This window comes from Aquarana catesbeiana, linkage group LG05 (assembly GCF_042186555.1).
Source record: "Aquarana catesbeiana isolate 2022-GZ linkage group LG05, ASM4218655v1, whole genome shotgun sequence".
In the NCBI taxonomy this organism is placed as follows: Eukaryota; Metazoa; Chordata; class Amphibia; order Anura; family Ranidae; genus Aquarana; species Aquarana catesbeiana.
This window is the reverse complement of record NC_133328.1, coordinates 70,171,720-70,191,767: the sequence shown is the minus strand read 5'-3', so window position 1 is coordinate 70,191,767 and position 20,048 is coordinate 70,171,720. Positions and strand designations below refer to the sequence as shown.

The 20,048-nt window shown below is 45.2% G+C and overlaps 1 protein-coding gene across 1 annotated transcript in view; it reads left to right on the top strand.

Moving 5' to 3' along the window:
* Positions 1-7,659: 7,659 nt before the first annotated feature.
* Positions 7,660-20,048, top strand: part of LOC141144317 (integrin beta-1-A) — a 58,187-nt gene continuing 45,798 nt past the window's right edge. Inside the window, exon 1 of the mRNA XM_073629877.1 lies at positions 7,660-7,847. The gene's annotated coding sequence lies outside the window, so the exon portion shown is untranslated. The remainder of the gene's footprint in view (positions 7,848-20,048) is intronic.

Here is a 20,048-nt window from a genome sequence, read left to right as displayed (position 1 = left end):
CAACAGCACTGCAAACAAGGCTCATGCTGCACCATCCCCAAACAAAGAGCTCAATATATTATATGTGCCTTGTTGCTCCATGGGGTCAGAGCCGCCTACCAAGTAACTCCACTTACAATAAAGCCTTGTTGTGACTTGCCACATGGGAAAGGGGTTCATAGGTGAATCAAACTAGATTGTATCTGCTAGATGGTGTCACCACTACCCAGGAGCGACATCATGTTATAAATAGTTTTCAAAGTGGTTTTAAACCCACATAGAAAAAAAAAAAAAGAGAGACCTGCAAGACAAAGGCATAATGAGCTAGCATGCATAGCATACTAGCTTATTATGAAATACTCACCTGAGATTGAAGCCCCCGCTGTGTGTGCGACATCGCTCCCGGAGTTACTTCCGTGTATCGCGCATACTTCCGTGTACCGTGCATGCGCCGCCGGTAACGGCAAAATAACTGAAGCAACGGCACGTGCCGTTGCTTCAGTGCACATGTGCTGATGGCGTCGGCACATGCAAATGCAGGGGTTATCTCTTAAACCATGCAGGTTTAGAAGATATCCGGGGTAGCTACAGGTAAGCCTTGTTATAGGCTTGCCTGTAGCAAAAAGTGTATTGTAAGGGTTTACAACCACTTTAAGTTCTTTTAGAGATCAAAGAGATAAACTTCGGTCTGAAAATGAGGTCAGTTTAACCACATAAACACTAAGCCTTTTTCTGACACTTGTTGCTTCCAAGTTAAAAGGGTTGTATAAAAACCTTCTGCAGTGCTGCAGCCCCCCCCCCGTTTTACTTACCTGAATGCTGTCATCCTCCGGCTGGGAATGAGCACACCAGCTCTAGCTGGTGTCTCGTGTCCTGATTGGCTACCACTGCTGTCAATCAAATCCAATGAGGCCGCTCCGGGGGTTGGGGCCGAGTCCTGCATTCTGTGTGAATGGACACAGATGCAGGACTCTGTGGCATGCCCGCATGGGTGTCCACCTAAGGAGAGCCTTCTCCAACGTGGACACTCGATGAGGGGAGGAGGGACCAGTGCTGCTGAGGGACCCCAGAAGAGGAGGACCAGGCCACTCTGTGCAAAACGAACTGCACAGTGGAGGTAAGTATGACATGTTTGTTATTTAACAAAAAAAAACAACCCCCTTAAAATCAGTATTTTTTGCTAGAAAATTACTTAGAACCCCCAAACATTATATATATATATATATATATATGTCCCACTGTATTTGCACAACGGTCTTTCAAATGCAATTTTTTTGGGAAAAAATACAGAAAAAAACAGTAAAGTTAGCCCAATTTTTTGGTATAATGTGAAAGATAATGTTACACAGAGAATCATGAGAGAATCGTGATCCTAAGACTGCTTTCACACTGAGGCACTTTACAGGCGCTATAGCACTAAAAATAGCGTCTGTATAGCGCCTGTAAAGAGCCTCTCCTCTCACTCCAGTGCGAAAGCCTGAGAGCTTTCACACTGGAGCGGTGCGCTTGCAGAACGGTAAAAAAAGTCCTGCAAGCCGCATCTTTGCAGTGCTGTAGGAGTGGTGTATACACCACTCCTAAAGCGCCCCTGCAATCAATGGGCTGTGCGGCCGAACTGCAGCGGCGCTTTGCCGGCGGTGTTAACCCTTTTTTTTCGCCACTAGTGGTGGTTAAAAGCACCCTGCAGGTGGCCGAATAGCGCCGATAGAATGACGGTAAATAGCGGCGCTTTACCGCCGATGCCCCCAACACCCTAGTGTGAAAGCAGTGTGAAAGCAGCCTTATTCTAAGCAAAAAAAATATCATGATTTTCATTTCATCCAGAATCGGCAAGCTCTACTAGATAGTAGACCAGGCCGAGGAGGAGCCTGAAGGGAGATGGAAGAAACAAAATCTGGACTATGCATATTGAATAGTATATGCAATGTGCCTATTTGCCAGAATCTGCCTCCCTCCCTGCGCCTGTTGTCCCGCTGTGATCCTGTTGCCCTCCAGGGAACAGTAAGTGAAAGAACTATTTGCATTCTACAATGGGCCAGTCAAGGCCTATGATCTTGCAATATTATCAGTTGAAAGTGAGTGCATTGATTTTGATGATATTATTCAATTTTGCAGCTGTGAAGGCCAGGAAAGCAAAGTTCTGATCTATTTGAGATGTTAACTAAATACTTGTGTATTTATTCCTGTTTATTTTTGTTACTTAAATTATTTATGATTTCAGTAAAGTTTAACATTAAAATAAACATAGTTCTTTAAAAGTTTAAACTTTGTTTATTTTCATATGATGTTGTTATTCTAATTTTCTAGTTGCTTGATAGTTGTTAACAGCACTACTATTACCATTATATGCAGTTTTATATTTTAAAGAAATAATTGGGGGGGGGGGGGGGGACACCATGTTTTACCGCACCAGGTGACACCAACCCTAGTGACGCCACTGAATGTGGTCATATTAGGTCAATGATTTCATGAGCCATGTGGTCATATTAGATCAATGATGTCATGAGCCATGTGGTCATATTAGACCATTTATGTCATGAGCCATGTGGTCATATTAGATCAATGATGTCATGAGCCATGTGGTCATATTAGATCAATGATGTCATGAGCCATGTGGTCATATTAGATCAATGATGTCACAAGCATCTCCATCCCCTTTGTTATTTCTGTATGTTGAGATGGAGTACCCACACCGCAGCTGATTTGGCAGCAGTGACAGCTTCCTTCCAGGTTCGGTCATCCTAAGTCATGACCACAAAGGACAGGACTATATTCCAAACAGGTTTCAAGTATATCTAAAGACAAAGTATTTTTTATTTGAATACAGTAGAGAGTTACTGTACTGTACCATGTTTGGAGGAAGAAAAATGCTGACTATGACCCCAAGAACACATCCCTACAGTCAAGCATGGAGGGGGAAACATTATGCTTTGGGGCTGTTTCTCTGCTAAAGGTACAGGCCAACTTTGCCACATTGAGGAGCCAATGGACGGGGTAATGTATCGTAAAATCTTGGATGAGAACCTTCTTCCTTCAGCCAGAACACTGAAGATGGGTCATGGATGGGTCTTCTAGCATGACAATGACCCAAAACATACCGCCAAGGCAACAAAGGAATAGCTCAAGAAGAAAAGACCTTAATCCTATAGAAAATGTATGGAGGGAGCTGAAACTTTGAGTTGCCGAGCGACATCCAAGAAACCTTAAAGTGATACTAAAGTTTTGTTTTTTTTTCTCTAAAAATTAACATACAAGTTAGCTCTGTGCAGTGGATTTGCACAGAGCAGCCCAGATTTTCCTCTTGTCAGCTCCCTCTTCTAAGCTCTTGGCCTCTCCCTCCTGTCAAGTGCCCCCACAGCAAGCAGCTTGCTAGGGGGGCACCCGTGCCGAGTTACATCTTTGTGTATCCATTCAGACATGGAGCTGCGTTTCGGTCCTGCCCTTCTCTCTCCTGATTGGCTCACGGACTTTGCTTGACAATAGCGGGAGCCAATGGCGCTGCTGTTATGTCTCAGCCAATCAGGAGGGAGAGTCCGGGGGGCCAAGGCACTCGTGCACATCGCTGGATAGAGATGGGGCTCAGGTACAGTAAGTATTAGGGGGGCTGCTGCACACTGAAGGTTTTTTATCTTAATGAATAGAATGCATTAAGATGAAAAACCTTCTGCCTTTACAACCCCTTTAAGGATTTAGAGAAGATCTGTAAAGAAGAGTGGACCAAAATCCCTCCTGAGATGTGTGCAAACCAGGTAACCAACTACAAGAAATGTCTTATTACCTCTGTGCTTCCCAACACGGGTTTCTCTACCAAGTACTAAGTTATGTTTTCCTTGGGCATCAAATACTTATTTTACTCACTGAACTGCAACTTGAAGGAGAAGTCCAGCCTGAGCTTGTTTGGCTGGGCTTCTCCTAAGGGTCACAGGAGTGCAATCAGTTTTGCACTACTGTGCCCGTTTTCAGCAGAGAGTGAACTGAAGTCCACTCTCTGTTGACGTCACAGAAATCAGTCCAGGCACTGCGTCATCACGACAATAAAGTCTGGATCCGCCAGGTGCCTGGAGTGGTATCTCTGTCTCAGGTTCTCAGCTAGCAGCCCCTCTACAGCTCAGCGCTCCGGAGAGTGAGAAGGAGCAGAGCGGAGAGGTACTGATTGACAGTCAGCAGCTCTCTGCTCAGGGAGCTGTGAGAACTGAGCCATCAGCAATGTTCGATTGCTCGGTTCTCAGTGCAGAAGTGACGGGGGACCAATGCTGCATCCACCTAGGTAAGAATGAATGGGCAAAAAAAAAAAAACATACTTCTCTTTTAATTTATAACATTTGTATTGTGTTTTTTTTTATAGATTTTCAGTTGATATTCTGTCTCTATTATTTAAAATACACCTATGATAAAAATTATAGACCCTTAATGTCTTTGTAAGTGGGCAAACTTACAAAATCTGCAGGGGATCAAATAATTATTTTCTCCACTGTAACTCCCTATTCTATCCAATACAAAACTTTAGCTTTGGGTGCATTTTATGTGGTTGGGGCAGCACAATGGTTTAGTGATTAGCATATCAGCCTTGCAGCACTGGGGTCAGTGCCGGGACATGATAATCCAATGCCCAAAGCAAAGATGGCAAATTGCGCCCCCCACCCACTTCATTAGGCCCCTTTCACACGGGCGCATAGAGATCTGCTTTTATCTGTGGATAGACCAAGTTATCTACTGCAGCTAAACTCACACAATGCTTTCCTATGGCCTCATTCACACACTGCGTTTAGTGAAGGTTTCGTTACATGGGGTTTGGTGCGGTTAGAAAAAAATAAATGTGACTGCGTCCAGGACCGATTTAGTGCAACTATCTGCACATAACTGAAGTAATCGCAGTGTACTATCTATCCTTTAGATAGCAGAGGCATCAAGGAAAGAAAAACAACACAAAGCACATCAGAAATGGCAAGAATGTTCCACCGCAGCTAAACGCAGCCGCATGTAAACGCACGTAAACGCTGCTATTCGCAATGTACAATGGCAAGTAATTGCTGTGCCTGGAGTCTTGGAATTTCAAAATAACAAAACATGCTTTTAACAGCGGGAGAACAGCCGCCCGTGTGAAAGAGGCCTTATGTGTGAGCTTATGAGAGAGGGGGAGAGAGAGCACAGCCTGTACCTCCTCCCAGCTCTCTCCTTGCTGCTTCCAGCGCTAGGCTGACAAAAGTAGTGATGCGGCTGTCACTACTCCTGTCAGCCTCATAGTAGAAGGAACTTGCGGCGCCCCCAATCTCTCCAATACACACTGCACCTAGGGCAGCCGAACCTTCTGCCCACCCCCTTGTCCCGGCCCTTGACTGGGAACCCCTAGTCAAATCCCAAACAGGACATTATATCATACCTCCCAACTTTTTGAGATAGGAATGAGGGACACCTCTTGGCAAAAGTATGCAGGCATAGGACACACCCCGCCAGGGGGCGGGGCCAAGTCCTGCATTCGGCGTCTATGGACGCCAAATGATGGACTCGGGAGCGCGCCTGCAAGGTAACACCCCGGGAGAGCACTTCTCCTAGGGGGTTATCTGATGTGGGGAGGAGCCGCTGAGGGACCCCAGAAGACAAAGTTCGGGGCCACTCTGTGCAAAATGAGATGCACAGTGGAGGTAAGTATGATATGTTTGCTATTTTTAAAAAATAAAAATTTTACTTTTAAACCCACAAGTGCTTTTTTTACCACTACTATTCCTTTATAGTGGCTTTTGGAATTTACAAATGCAGCCATTTAGAAATCAGGTGAAAGGTTTAGCGCTGGAAAACGCTTTTTAACCACTTGCCGACCGCCTGACGCAGATATACTGTGGCAGAATGGCACGGGCAGGCAAAATCACGTATCACGTACCACGTACCGGTGCCCGAGGCGGTCGGCTTCTGTCCGGGAGCGATGAGAGGTGAGGGGGAGGCCATCCATTCCTGCCCCCCCCCTCGCGATCGCTCCCATCCAATGAATACCTTCCTCTGCTGCTGTATAGTAAACAGCAGCAGAGGAAGTGATGTCATCTCTCCTCGGCTCTGTATTTTCCGCTGAGGAGAGAAGACATCGATGTGAGTGCACAAACACACACAGTAGAACACGCCAGGCATACTTTACACCCCCATCACCCCCCGATCACCCCCCCGTCACAGTGACACCAAGCAGTTTTTTTTTTCTGATTACTGCATTGGGGTCAGTTTGTGACAGTTAGTATGGTAGGGCAGTTAGTGTTAGCCCCCTTTAGGTCTAGGATACCCCCCTAACCCCCCCCAATAAAGTTTTAACCCCTTGATCATCCCCCGTCGCCAGTGTCACTAAGAGATCATTTTTCTGATCGCTGTATTAAGTGTCACTGGTGACGCTAGTTAGGGAGGTAAATATAACTGTGATAGGCAGTGAAGAGTGAAATCAAAAATTTACGCCCTTAGAAATCCTGAAGGCGGTGATTGGTTTTCGGGGCCCCGTACGCAGCTAGGCTCCCAAAAAGTCCCACATATGTGGTATCCCCGTACTTGTATTTTGGGGTGTAATTCCACATATGCCCATGGCCTCTGTGTGCAATATATCATTTAGTGACAACTTTTTGTATTTTTTTTTTTTTTGTCATTATTTAATCACTTGGAACAAAAAAAATGAATACTCAATGGGCTCAACATGCCTCTCAGCAATTTCCTTGGGGTGTCTACTTTCCAAAATGGGGTCATTTGGGGGGGGTTTGTACTGCCCTGCCATTTTAGCACCTCAAGAAACGACATAGGCAGTCATAAACTAAAAGCTGTGTAAATTCCAGAAAATGTAACCTAGGTTGTAGACGCTATAACTTTTGCGCAAACCAATATATATACGCTTATTGACATTTTTTTTACCAAAGACATGTGGCCGAATACATTTTGGCCTAAATGTATGACTAAAATTGAGTTTATTGGATTTTTTTAATAACAAAAAGTAGAAAATATCATTTTTTTTTTTCAAAATTTTCGGTCTCTTTCCGTTTATAGCGCAAAAAATAAAAACCGCAGAGGTGATCAAATACCATCAAAAGAAAGCTCTATTTGTGGGAAGAAAAGGACGCAATTTTCCTTTAGTTACAGCATTGCATGACCGCGCAATTAGCAGTTAAAGCGACGCAGTGCCGAATTGTAAAAAGTGCTCTGGTCAGGAAGGGGGTAAATCCTTCCGGGGCTGAAGTGGTTAATAAATAGTGCATTTTATATACATCTATATAGATCAGACCAAAATGAGGGACAGATAAGGAGGAATGAGGGACAGAGGGACATTGCTCCTAATCAGGGACAGGTGGGAGGAATGTTCCATGGCTGGAGGTTGCATGTTCTCCCTGTGTGGTTTTCCTCCCACACTCCATAGACATGCCGGGAGGTGTATTGGTATTGTGTATGGAGCGCAGACTGTCAGCTCTTGAGGTCAGGGACAGACATGAATGTACAGTATGTATGTAAATTGTGGGCTCTGTATAAATCCCTGTAATAAATAAAACATTCTGGCCATTGGCTAATCAGAGCGCATTACTGCATACACCGGACTATGCCGTACACCCCTCTCCCCCCTTCCCTCCCCGGATATGACTGGACGATTCTATTCGTCAGCACAGTAATCTCCCACCCTGAGGTCACCCTTCTTCTCCCTCCGCACCCACGTGTCCCTCGCCCCGCCCACACCGCTGACGTCACAGGCCTGGAATGCGCTTCCTGTGGTGCGGCCAGCGGAGCGCGAGCTCGGGACGTCACCGCGTCGTGTGAGGAGAGCGGACTGAGAGCCGACTACACCGGGACCGGACACCCCGGTACACAGGACTACACCGACCCGGGCCGGCTGGATCCGCCTCGGAGCTCCTATAGAGGTGAGCCCTTGTACAGCGCTACAGCTTCCATCACCCGGAGCGCTATACTTCACTCCGCCCTGTCTATGGACGTCCGCACTGCACGGAGTGCCCTAGTGGGCTCCATGGACTGGGCTCTCAGCTGGTTACACGGCACAGCCCGGAGTGCCTTAGTGGGCAATAGTTCCATGGACATTACTACTGTGCTATGGGATCAGTGCAACTATATGGAGTGCCATAGGAGTCAATGGCTTCATAGAGCCAGGGATCCCCGCTGATCCCCGTGTGATCAATACTTCCAGGGACACTCCGTCCCCGTGTGATCAATACTTCCAGGGACACTCCGTCCCCGTGTGATCAATACTTCCAGGGACACTCCGTCCCCGTGTGATCAATACTTCCAGGGACACTCCGTCCCCGTGTGATCAATACTTCCAGGGACACTCCATCCCTGTGTGATCAATACTTCCAGGGACACTCCGTCCCCGAGTGATCGATACTTCCAGGGACACTCCGTCCCTGTGTGATCAATACTTCCAGGGACACTCCGTCCCCGTGTGATCAGCTGGGATCTCGGGCTCAGTAGAAATGTTCCTGGAACTATCGGCCTCTAAGGCATTCTGTGTGATGTGATCAGTCTTAGTGGCCGATCGTTCCAGGGACCCCAACTGATCACAGGATGGAGAGACCAGAATCCATTGTACAGAGAGAACCTAGTGACACATTTCCAGGGACCATTCACAATGGGTGATATGTGATGGAAGTCGGGGACAGTTGTCGGCTCTGGAATGGTTTGGGGGATGGGCCGGACTGGATGATAAGTTGGCCTTTCACAGGTCATAATATGAAGGTTTCTGCTGGCTTCTCATCACAAAACGTGGTCATTCTGGTGGAGGCAACATACCAGGGACAGATATCGATGTGTGCCCGTACCAGGGACATGGGCCCATCACCAGGGACGAGCCATGGATGGGTACCTATGCCAGGAATAGGGCAGGATGTGTTGGGAAGCTGGTTGAAATGGTCAGAATGATGCCCGGGATTTGTCCAGCAATGAAAATCGGTAACTGATTAATCGCCATGTCCTAGGAACACGGCCAACCATTCTCAGGCGAGGCTGCTGGGCTGTAAACAAGTTATTTTCACCATGACTAGTCCTGAACACCACCTCCACTCTGTGTGTGTGTATATGTATGGTGTATGTATGTGTGTGTGTATATGTGTATGTATATATATATATATATATATATATATATATATACTTTTTTTTTTCTCTATCATTGTACTCCACTCGAGTGCAGCATTGTCTTTGCTGTGATTATATGGGTGGGGTGACATGTAGGACTGACACTCTTGTTATCCTGGTCTCTCCAGTGATTGTTGGTTTATAATTGATACACTTGGCATGCTGGTTATTGTGGTTCACAAGATGTGGAAGCCAGACTGCCTCACTCCTGATCTCTGGATATTATCCCCTTCTTTTTTTTTTTTTTTTTGTTCTCTTAGGACATTGCAGCATGGAAGTGTTTTGTTATTTCAGTCATATTCTTGCCAGTCTTTAGTAAATCTGCATTCAGTTTGTATATTGGATGTGACTTGGTGTGGGGTGCAGTACACAGAGCGCGGGTCCAATAGAAGGAAATGTCTGTTACTGACTGGTCATCCTTTTATGGCCGACACTACATAATAATCACAAGAGTCAGTAATAATCAGAGCAATTTGTCAGTTGAGAATCTTATATGATTGGCTGCCAAAATATTTTTGTCTTCAATCAGCTGATTTGTAGGAAGGATGTATTCAATCACTACCCCACTAATAAATACTATCCTCTATTACCACACTATCCGGTAAAACTGTGTTTTTGTTTTTTTTTTTGTAATAAACCCTGATAATGTGAGAAGCAGCTTTAATAAATGTATCCTCATACACAACCAGTGCTAAAATACAAACGTGCTACAAATAATGTTACTTTGTTTATACTTTGTAGGTCATATTCAGTTACATGGTTTGTGATGCTGAATAAAAATAAATTTTACATTTTTTTTTTTTTTTTTTTTCTTGAAAGATCTTTTTAAAAAAAAAAAAAAAGTGTCTGTTCTGTTGCATGGTGGTTGTTTTTATGAAAGGTGTTTGTGAATGAGCAGACACAGGTTTGGTATGATCCTCCTTAATGCAGTGCCAGTTTACAGATACCGCAGAGCTTGGCTGAGATTGTGCCATGGTTGTTATCTGTGAATATGCCCCCCCCCCCCTGTGTATACATAGGCCTCGGAGCCAGGGTTGTCTGTACAGTCAGAGGTATCCATATGCTGTACTCTGTCCTTTCCACCCCCCAGAGGCGGCAGGGAGTTTCCCTGTAGGAATGTGCAGTGGGAGGGAAGCACAGGACATCCTGGGAGTGGTGTGTTGGAGGGGGTTGGGGGTGTCAGCCTCGTCCCGCTGGGCTCCCTATAGTGCTTATTTATAACACTAGACTGCTACAAATAAAGCACACATGGCTGTAAACTGAAATACCTACTAGGTTACTTTGTTTTATTGTTCAGATTTCTACCCTGCGCCTTTTCAATCCATTCTTGCAAGCTAGCTTTGCCAAGAAGTCCTGTTGATGTAAGTTTCAGATGTAAACGTACAGCTTGTTCTCCACTTTTCCTGTACACTTGATGGCTTTTTAGCTGGGAAGAGTTGTAAACCTCTGATTTGTACATTACATTTTACACAAGTACTGCCTACTATCAGATTTCTAGGTTATCCTATGCGATTTCTATACCGAACCACTGTAATCCACAATAGCAGTGTATTAGTCTTATAGAAATGCTGTAGACTTTGCGGTGTTTGAGTCTTTGCACATGTCTTGTGGTTGGATTGGCTGAGCCCTGGCCTCAGGAGCTGATGTGTCAGCACTTGTCTGAGCTGTTTTTTTTTTTCTCTTCCCTCAAGGTGTGTTTTTCTGCTTTCTTTTGTTTTCAGAGGAGTGAAAGGCCATGTGAGGCTGTCTACTCCAACACAAATGGTTTTCCCATAGATTCAGCAGATTTTTTTTTATTTTTTATATTTTCTTAGTTTCTTGTATTTCACCAAGGTAAAATGTTCTATCGTAAATGAATAATTATGCTCTGTGTAGTAGCCTTAATATGATCAGTGTCCTTACAACATTCGTTAATGAGAGCAAAGCTCCATGCAGTTAGACCCCTTCCACACTGATACGTTTTTTTTTGGGATTTTTACCTTGCAAGAAAAATTTTTCCCTTTAAACCCTATGGGACTTTCCTCACCACTGCGCTGTGTGCGGTGCGTTTTGAAAAGTCCTGCATGCTGCATCTTTGGTGCGTTTTTCAAAAATGCAGCTTCCCATGGAAATCACAGTAAAAACGCACCGTGGTATGTGTTTTTGGTGTGCTTTGAGTCACTTGTCCGTTTTTCACAGGTGCAGGCGACCCAAAAACGCACCAGAAATGCACAGGAAACTCATCTGAAACACAGAGCAGTGTGAAAGGGCCCTTGGTGATTTAGAAAAGTCCGCCCATGGGGATATACTAATTGATCATAATCCGTTTTGAGAGATCCATATACAGCATAGCTGAAGGCAGACATCAGCTGGGTGCTGACCTTAGGGCTCGCTGTCACACACAACTATTATTGCCACCCCTCTGAAAAGCAATCCACAGAGGATTGATGTTAATAGGGAGTTTGACAGGCGGTCAGGAGGCAATGTCACCTCACCACCAATTACGGATGCACTAATACCCTTTCTTTATTGGCGAGTACTGATACTTTTGGTCAAGTACTTGCCGGTACCGAGTAGTTGGTGGTGTGATTTGCATCCATACTAAATGAAAGGGCACATTATGAACTGCAAAGAATCGCATGCAATTTGAACAGGAAAGCGGTGCGGTTTCCCCACCGCTCCTGTGTAAACCCAGGCTTGTTGGAGTGAGTGAGTGAGTACTTGTGAAAATCAGTGCTGGTACCAATACCAGTATCGGTGCATCCCTACCACCAACCCATCGTCTCAGTGTTAGAGGCGCCAGGAGACAGATGCTGCATCCACCAAGGTGAGTATGATTCTAAAAAAACAAACAAAAAACATACATCTCTTAAGTGAATGGGCCACATTCAGCAGTGGTACCGTATTCTGAATGCGACATGCCATTTCATTTTTTTTCAGCAGTCATGCCCTACTTTGGCATGTGTACATCCCTTCACAGCTGCATTTCTTTCTGTTTTAGATATGGAGTCGGGGCTCAAATGCCAGCTTTTAATGCCCCCTGCAGACAGGTCCCTAGCAAATGATCCAGTGACCCATGAGCTTCTATCAAAATGCCTAAAATTGTCTGTTGCCCCATCCCAACCAATCAGATTAAAGCTTTAAATCTCCAACTGTTTTCCTTACACAAAATTGAATATTTGTAACTTGTCAGCATGGTTAATTGTTTCTATTAGGAGCTAAATGTTTCGGCACTCCGACATAAAACACCAATGGTAGGGCTCATTCACGCGGGTGTACGCTCATGTGAGGGCAGTATTTGCTGTCATCAGGATGCTCAGGTGTTCCGTCTATCCCTGTGCAGACAGTCCCGTTCATGTCAGTGGGGGCGAACATAGCCACAGCTTCCAATTTGACAAGTCTGTCCCCCGAACGTAGACGGTTGTCATACGGATGCCCATATAAATGAGTATTTATATGAGGGAAGAGCAGACTCTCCTGGTACTGGGTGTCTCCCAGGGTTCTCTCTGCATGTTGTGACCTTGGATACACATGAGTTCCCTCCTACTCTGCACAAAATAGTGAAGTAGCCAAAACTTTTATTTTATATATCTTTTGGATAGTCGGAAAAGGTTAGAACCCCTGTCAGGTTTTACTACTATCTAGGGCTCTGTTAAAGTGGAATGTCACTAAACAAGTGTGCTTAAACCTACTCTCTCTCTCCCTTCTGACTCTTAACTACCCTGGATAAGAAAGATGCTTATACTTGCCTATTCTGAGGGGGGCTCTAGTCTGCTCATGTGATTGGCTCCCAGTGGCGGCTTTGGGGCACTGGAGGGATAGCCAATAATGGATGTTCCAAAGTAAGCCTGTGTATGTTGTCACCACCCAGGTCTCCTCTCCTCTGATCGAAACAGGATCCATCCCCTGTGAAAGGGGCCCAAGTTTATCACTACAATCTGTTACAATCTGAACGAACTCTTACCAATAACTGTGTACTACAAGAGTCTGTCTGGATGCAAATTGAATTCAAATTACATAGTTTGGGAAATTTTAAGTTGTTTGGACAATCCTTTGTCTAATCAGATTGTAACATGTATTTTGACCCTTGATGCCTGGTACACACAGTGAGATTATCGGACAAATGATCATCTGTGTTTTTTGTTTTTGTTTTTTTTTTTTTTGTTTTTGTTTTTGTTTTTTTTACATGCTAGTCTGCATATTGAAAATTTAAGAATTTACTAAAATTCTCGTGCGACGTAATGTGTTTATATTGTTGAGTGACAACTCGCTGTACTGATTAAGTGAAAATCGTACGCTCCAATATTTTCGTGCTTGTCCCATTGGATAATATCGGATGAACTGACGGCTCTCGAAAGCTGTGTACTAACGATCAGATTATCATAGGATCGCTTTGAAAGCGATATTTTTCGTACAGTTTTCTGATCTTGTGTACGACCATTAAAGTAGTTTCTGTCTTGCTTTCTGATCTGGAGACAATAATTTACCAGACAGGAAATAAGGGAAAAATCTGCAACAGGGAAAGAAAACATTAAGAAATCAGACGGGTGCTCTTCTAGCATTCCTCTACTTAAAGCAGTATTAAACCATAAATTTATTATATTGCAAATTACCAATTTTTAGATGGTGGCTGCATTACTTTACTTTTCCTAGGCTTTATAGCTTTTACCTCCACCCAGTGATACGGCCAGTAAGTCTGTAATTTTTCAGATTCCTTTTGCTGGACTCCAAGCTGTCCAGCAAAAGTGGTAGTTACAGGGTTGAGACAAACCATTTAACAATGGTCAGCTATTATTTTGATAAAACCTTTATCACAAAAGATGAAAAAAAAAATGAAACTTGCTGTAACTGCTTAGTGTCTCAGCTAAGCACTCTTCTGCCTGCATGACTGAGCAGTAAAGGCTCAGGAAGTAAATACTAGATGTATCATTTGCCCTTATTTAAGATGGCCACGGCTAAAAATGCTAGGGGAATGTTTTTCAAAGTGACTTTGCAACAAAATAAAGTATGAAAACATGGATGGATGGGTACGTTTTGAATATTACAAATGAATAAAATGGTGTTTCGGTTTGTGGCGCTCAGTTACAGTTAAAGCGGATCTTCTTCACTGCGTCTGAGTACCACAAACCAAAAACGCTATTTAATTCATTTTTAATATTCAAAGCAAACCCATCCATCCATGTTTCTATGCTTTATTTTGTTAAGGGCAAATGATTTAGGTACCATGTATGTCCTGGAATCCATCTGCCCTTAGTTCAAGCATGCATGCAGGAGAGTTTGCTTAGCTGAGAAAAGCCTTCCTCCTCTCCTCCTGGGATGTATGACCTCATTTGCCTAGGCAAGAAGCCAGAAAGTAACTGAAGAAATGTAAAGAAAAAATAAATAAAATTTAAACCAGTCAATATGATATACTCTCTCATCTGTTTACTAGCAGCATGAGGTTTAAAAATAATCAATTTTGATTGGGAGAGTGAAGTTCCGCTTAGTTCTGCTTTAAAAAAAAAAAAAGAACCCTGTCTGAATAAAAATTGACTATACCTCCCACGTTAAGGCCTCATGCACACTGGACGTTATAAAAAGCCAGTAAAGATAGCTGTAAAAAGCTGTAAAGTGAGGTTTTTTAGTGTGGTGTGTTTTTGTTCGTTTTTTTTTTTTTTTTTTTTTGTTTTTTGTTTATTTGTTTTTTTTTTTGTGTAAAACTATACTTCAATAAAAGCTTATGGCTCAAAATTGCTCATAAATGCAGAATAGCTGTGTATTTTTTATGCTGTTTTCAGCTTTTTTTCAGAGTTGGAGGATCATTTTTACAGCTGAAACTCCTCTCAGAACCCACTAGCTTTGTTTTTTTTTTTTTTTTTCCCAGCCAGATACACCCCCCCCCCCCTCCCCCTTCCAGAAACTGCTGATAACAGCCTATGTGTGCATGGATACAAGAGATAATAAGCTGGAGAGATTGACTGCAGAAAACAACATCTGAAGCCTGAAAACAGCAGCTGTAAAAACGTCCAATGGGCATGAGGCCTAAGAAGAGTAGGAGCTCTTTTTGGTGTGTGTCTCTGATGCATGTTTTTCCTCGCTTTTGATTTGAATGCAAGAGATAAGAATTAAAGTGGGAGTAAACTCCTTTTGGCTGATTTTTACCAATTAGGTAAGCTTTTAATATAGGCTTACCTATAGGTACAGTAAATATCTCCTAAACATGCACCGATTAGGAGATATTTACTTGTGAAGCCGCCGGTGACGTCACCAGTGCATGCGCTCTGAGGCTGGGTTCACACTGGTCCGACAAACGCTCCGACATTGGGAGCTCATGTCGCATGACGTGTGAAATTTAATGTTTCCCTATGGGAGCCGTCCTAACTGGTCCGACACAAGTCGTTCCGACTTTAGAAATGCTCCCTGTACTACTTTGGTCCGACTTTGATCCTACTTCAGCCTATTGACTATCATTGAAGTCGGATCAAAGTCGGATTGCCGTCTCGCATGATCCGACTTCGGCACGCGACTTGTGCTCAGATCATCTTGAGGGGGAACTCCGCGCCAAATTTTAGATAAAAATCCGGCATGGGTTCCTCCTCCAAGAGCATACCAGGCCCTTGGGTCTGGTATGGAACTTGAGGGGAACCCCCTACGCCGAAAAGGCGGCGTGGGGGTCCCCCCAATCCATACCAGACCCTTATCCGAGCACGCAGCCCGGCCGGACAGGAATGGGGGTGGGGACGAGCGAGCGCCCCCCCCCCCCCTCCTGAACCGTACCAGGCCGCATGCCCTCAACATGGGGGGTTGTTGCCTTGGGGGAGGGGGGCGCGCTGCAGCCCCCCCACCCCAAAGCACCTTGTCCCCATGTTGATGAGGACAAGGGCCTCTTCCCGACAACCCTGGCCGTTGGTTGTCGGGGTCTGCGGGCGGGGGGCTTATCGGAATCCGGGAGCCCCCTTTAATAAGGGAGCCCCCAGATCCCGGCCCCCCACCCTATGTGAATGAGTATGGGGTACAGCGTACCCCTACCCATTCACCTAGGAAAAAAGTGTCAATTTAAAAAAAAACACTACACAGATTTTTAAAGCATTTTATTAGACAGCTCCGGGGGTCTTCTTCCGACTTCGGGGGTCTCTCCGGTTCTTCTCCACGCTCTCCGGATCTTCTGCCGGGCTCCTCCGCTCTCTTCTGCTCTTTTGCCGCTCTTTTGCTAAAGCGGAGGAGCCTGGTCTTCAATCTTCTGCCTTCTGCCTTCTGCCCTCTTCTCCTGATGTTGACACGACGCTCTCTGGGGCTAGAATGCTCTCTGTGCGCTCTGCTCTGACTTATATAGGCGGTGACCCCGCCCCCTTATGCCGTCACAGTCCCTGGGCATGCTGGGACTATGACGGCATAAGGGGGCGTGGTCATCAGGTGATGACCACGCCCCCTAAAACGTCACAGTCCCAGTCCCAGGGACTGTGACGGCATAAGGGGGCGGGGTCACCGCCTATATAAGTCAGAGCAGAGCGCACAGAGAGCATTCTAGCCCCAGAGAGCGTCGTGTCAACATCAGGAGAAGAGGGCAGAAGGCAGAAGGCAGAAGATTGAAGACCAGGCTCCTCCGCTTTAGCAAAAGAGCGGCAAAAGAGCAGAAGAGAGCGGAGGAGCCCGGCAGAAGATCCGGAGAGCGTGGAGAAGAACCGGAGAGACCCCCGAAGTCGGAAGAAGACCCCCGGAGCTGTCTAATAAAATGCTTTAAAAATCTGTGTAGTGTTTTTTTTTAAATTGACACTTTTTTCCTAGGTGAATGGGTAGGGGTACGCTGTACCCCATACTCATTCACATAGGGTGGGGGGCCGGGATCTGGGGGCTCCCTTATTAAAGGGGGCTCCCGGATTCCGATAAGCCCCCCGCCCGCAGACCCCGACAACCAACGGCCAGGGTTGTCGGGAAGAGGCCCTTGTCCTCATCAACATGGGGACAAGGTGCTTTGGGGTGGGGGGGCCGCAGCGCGCCCCCTCCCCCAAGGCACCACCCCCCCATGTTGAGGGCATGCGGCCTGGTACGGTTCAGGAGGGGGGGGGGGCGCTCGCTCGTCCCCACCCCCATTCCTGTCCGGCCGGGCTGCGTGCTCGGATAAGGGTCTGGTATGGATTGGGGGCGACCCCCCACGCCGTTTTTTCGGCGTAGGGGGTTCCCCTCAAGGTCCATACCAGACCCAAGGGCCTGGTATGCCTCTGGAGGGGGAACCCATGCCGGTTTTTTATTTAAAATTTGGCGCGGAGTTCCCCCTAAAGATTCATACCAAACACAGTGCCGGCATTGGCGGGGATCCAAGTCGGATCCCCGTTCATTGAAAGTCGGACACATGCCGGCTTCATGTCGCAGGGCAAAGTCGGATCCAAAGTAGGACGGCTGTCGTGTCGCACCAGTGTGAACCCAGCCTGAAGGATGGAAAACTTGTGCCGTTCCTTCAGAGCCCTGTGCTGTGAACAGCGAATCCCATGCATATACAGAAGTGTGCACTAAAAAAAATTCAGAATAAAAAAATGTATCCAAAGGGATTAAAATATTGCTTGCAGAATTTAGTAAAATAATAAAAATCAGAGGTGATAATTTGATAGGCATTTCAATTCAATTACAATTCAGTAAATATGATACTTTTCTGGTGTTTTGACCACTTTAACATGTCTTGCACCTAATTTAAAAAAAAAAAGCTTTGTGCCGGTTTCGGTACCAGTACTGACACATGCACCAGATTCAGGTAGTTCTTATCACCGCCATTTTTAAAAGCTGTCGCTACAACAGATTAAAGAAGAAATACTGCAAGTTCACAGATATGCAAACTAGCAGTAATTAAAACCAACTCTAAGTTGGTGTACAGAGAGACGACGGTGCTCAAACTTTGGCATAAGTGCCTGGAAGCTGTCATTAATATGACCACTTCCTGCACAAGGCCCACATCCCTGGCCCTATTCCGCTGCTAGCCTGAATATTCCCTGTCCAACAGCTAAGTAAGCAAGCACACGGCCAGGGATGATGGTTGACATTAGTCAAATTTGGCCCACATTTTGGTAATGTCACCAGGCACCATCGCTGCTCTTTTATTTGCTTTCAGCTGCCAACCAGGGAATCTCCTAGCCAGCAGCTTTGTGGGGCAGAGATGAGTCTTGCAGTGCAAGAGGAACTGCAGTCTGCTCACATAAATTTGTAATAAAAACATCTTTGCCATTCTGAAGCTTCCCTCCAACCACTTTGCATATTATTTTATATATACTGTGATTCTGTACTTGCCAAATATGCTGCAGAAATCTCCCTCCACTGAGTCTGGCTGCAGCCATTTTAACTGTGGGCAGCTGAAGCTGCTGCTTGTTCACTTATTGTATTTACACAGACACCCCTCCAGCTCTGCAGCTCTGATTGGCCCTCTTATGACTCATCCACCTCCCTTCCTGGCAATCTCTCTCTCTCTCTCTCTCTCTCTCTCTCTCTCTCTCTCTCTCTCTCTCTCTCTCTCTCTCTCTCTCTCTCTCTCTCTCTCTCTCTCTCTCTCTCTCTCTCTCTCTCTCTCTCTCTCTCTCTCTCTCTCTCTCTCTCTCTCTCTCTCTCTCTCTCGAGAGAGAGAGAGAGAGAGAGAGAGAGCGCTGTGCAGGATGTCATAAGCCTAGGCTTTTTACCAGACAAGAAACAGGAAGTGGGCTGTATAAAGTATTTACTGGCAGAAAAAATTGTTTTACTATCCAAGGTTAAAACAACAAGGGCAGAAGATTTAATAGATGGAAAGATGAAAAAAATTACTGAAGTTCTGCTTTAAAGTGGGAATTCAGCCTAAAACTGAAATCTCTCTACTTGCAGCCACAATCTAAGGCTAACCTATCTAACCCTGTAAAGAAGAATTAGTTATACATATCAGAGCTGCACAATTAATCGTTAAAAAATCGTGATCTCGATTCACCTCCCCTGACCATCTCTCCTGCTGAGTTTGCCGGATCTCTCCTGCTGAGTTTGCCGGATCTCTCCTGCTGAGTTTGCCGGATCTCTCCTGCTGAGTTTGCCGGATCTCTCCTGCTGAGTTTGCCGGATCTCTCCTGCTGAGTTTGCCGGATCTCTCCTGCTGAGTTTGCCGGATCTCTCCTGCTGAGTTTGCCGGATCTCTCCTGCTGAGTTTGCCGGATCTCTCCTGCTGAGTTTGCCGGTTCTTTCATATAAACAAGTGGAGAAATTATCTGCTCACCCAGCTGTCAAAAGAAAGCATCAGGCAGTCTGCCAAGTTTAGAACTTGAAACATTGTAACTAACTTCCTTCTTAGATCAAAGGCCCCTTTCACACTGGGGCGGTTTGCAGGCATTATTGCGCTAAAAATACCACCTGCAAACCGCCCCAAAACAGCCTCCGCTGTTTGTTCAGTGTGAGAGAGAGCTGGATATATATATATTTTTTTTTTTTTTTACCCTAGGGAATAAAATGGCAATTGCTGCAATATTTTATGTCACACTGTATTTGCCCAGCTTTCAAATGCAATTTTTTGGGAAAAAATACACTTCAATAAATAAAAAAAATGAAACAGTAAAGTTAGCACAATTTTTTTGTTTTAATGTGAAAGATGATGTTACGCCGAGAGAATCGTGATCTATCCTCTAAGCAAAAAAAATCGTGATTCTCATTTTAGCCAGAATCGTGCAGCTCTAATACATATCTTTTTTAAAGCTGCTCCAGTCCAGTCTCCTGCGGTGGATGTTGTGTACAGAAGATGGACAATGGCTGGGAAGTGACGTCACCCATAGTTACTATGGGGCTTCTGTTGTCCACTATTATGGGAATGGCGCAAAAACTGTGATCAGTGGTAGCGGACACCATGAGTCTTTGGCTGGGATAATGGGCAAAGAAAGGGGAGAGTCATGCAATGGGAAAGCGGATGGAAATATCCAGCAGGAATAGTAGACAGTCCACAGCTCAGGGCTGGCCTCCTTGAAGGAAGCAGAAACACACTCCCAAAACATGTAGAAAAAAACAGAAGAAAGAGGCGCCTTCTAAGT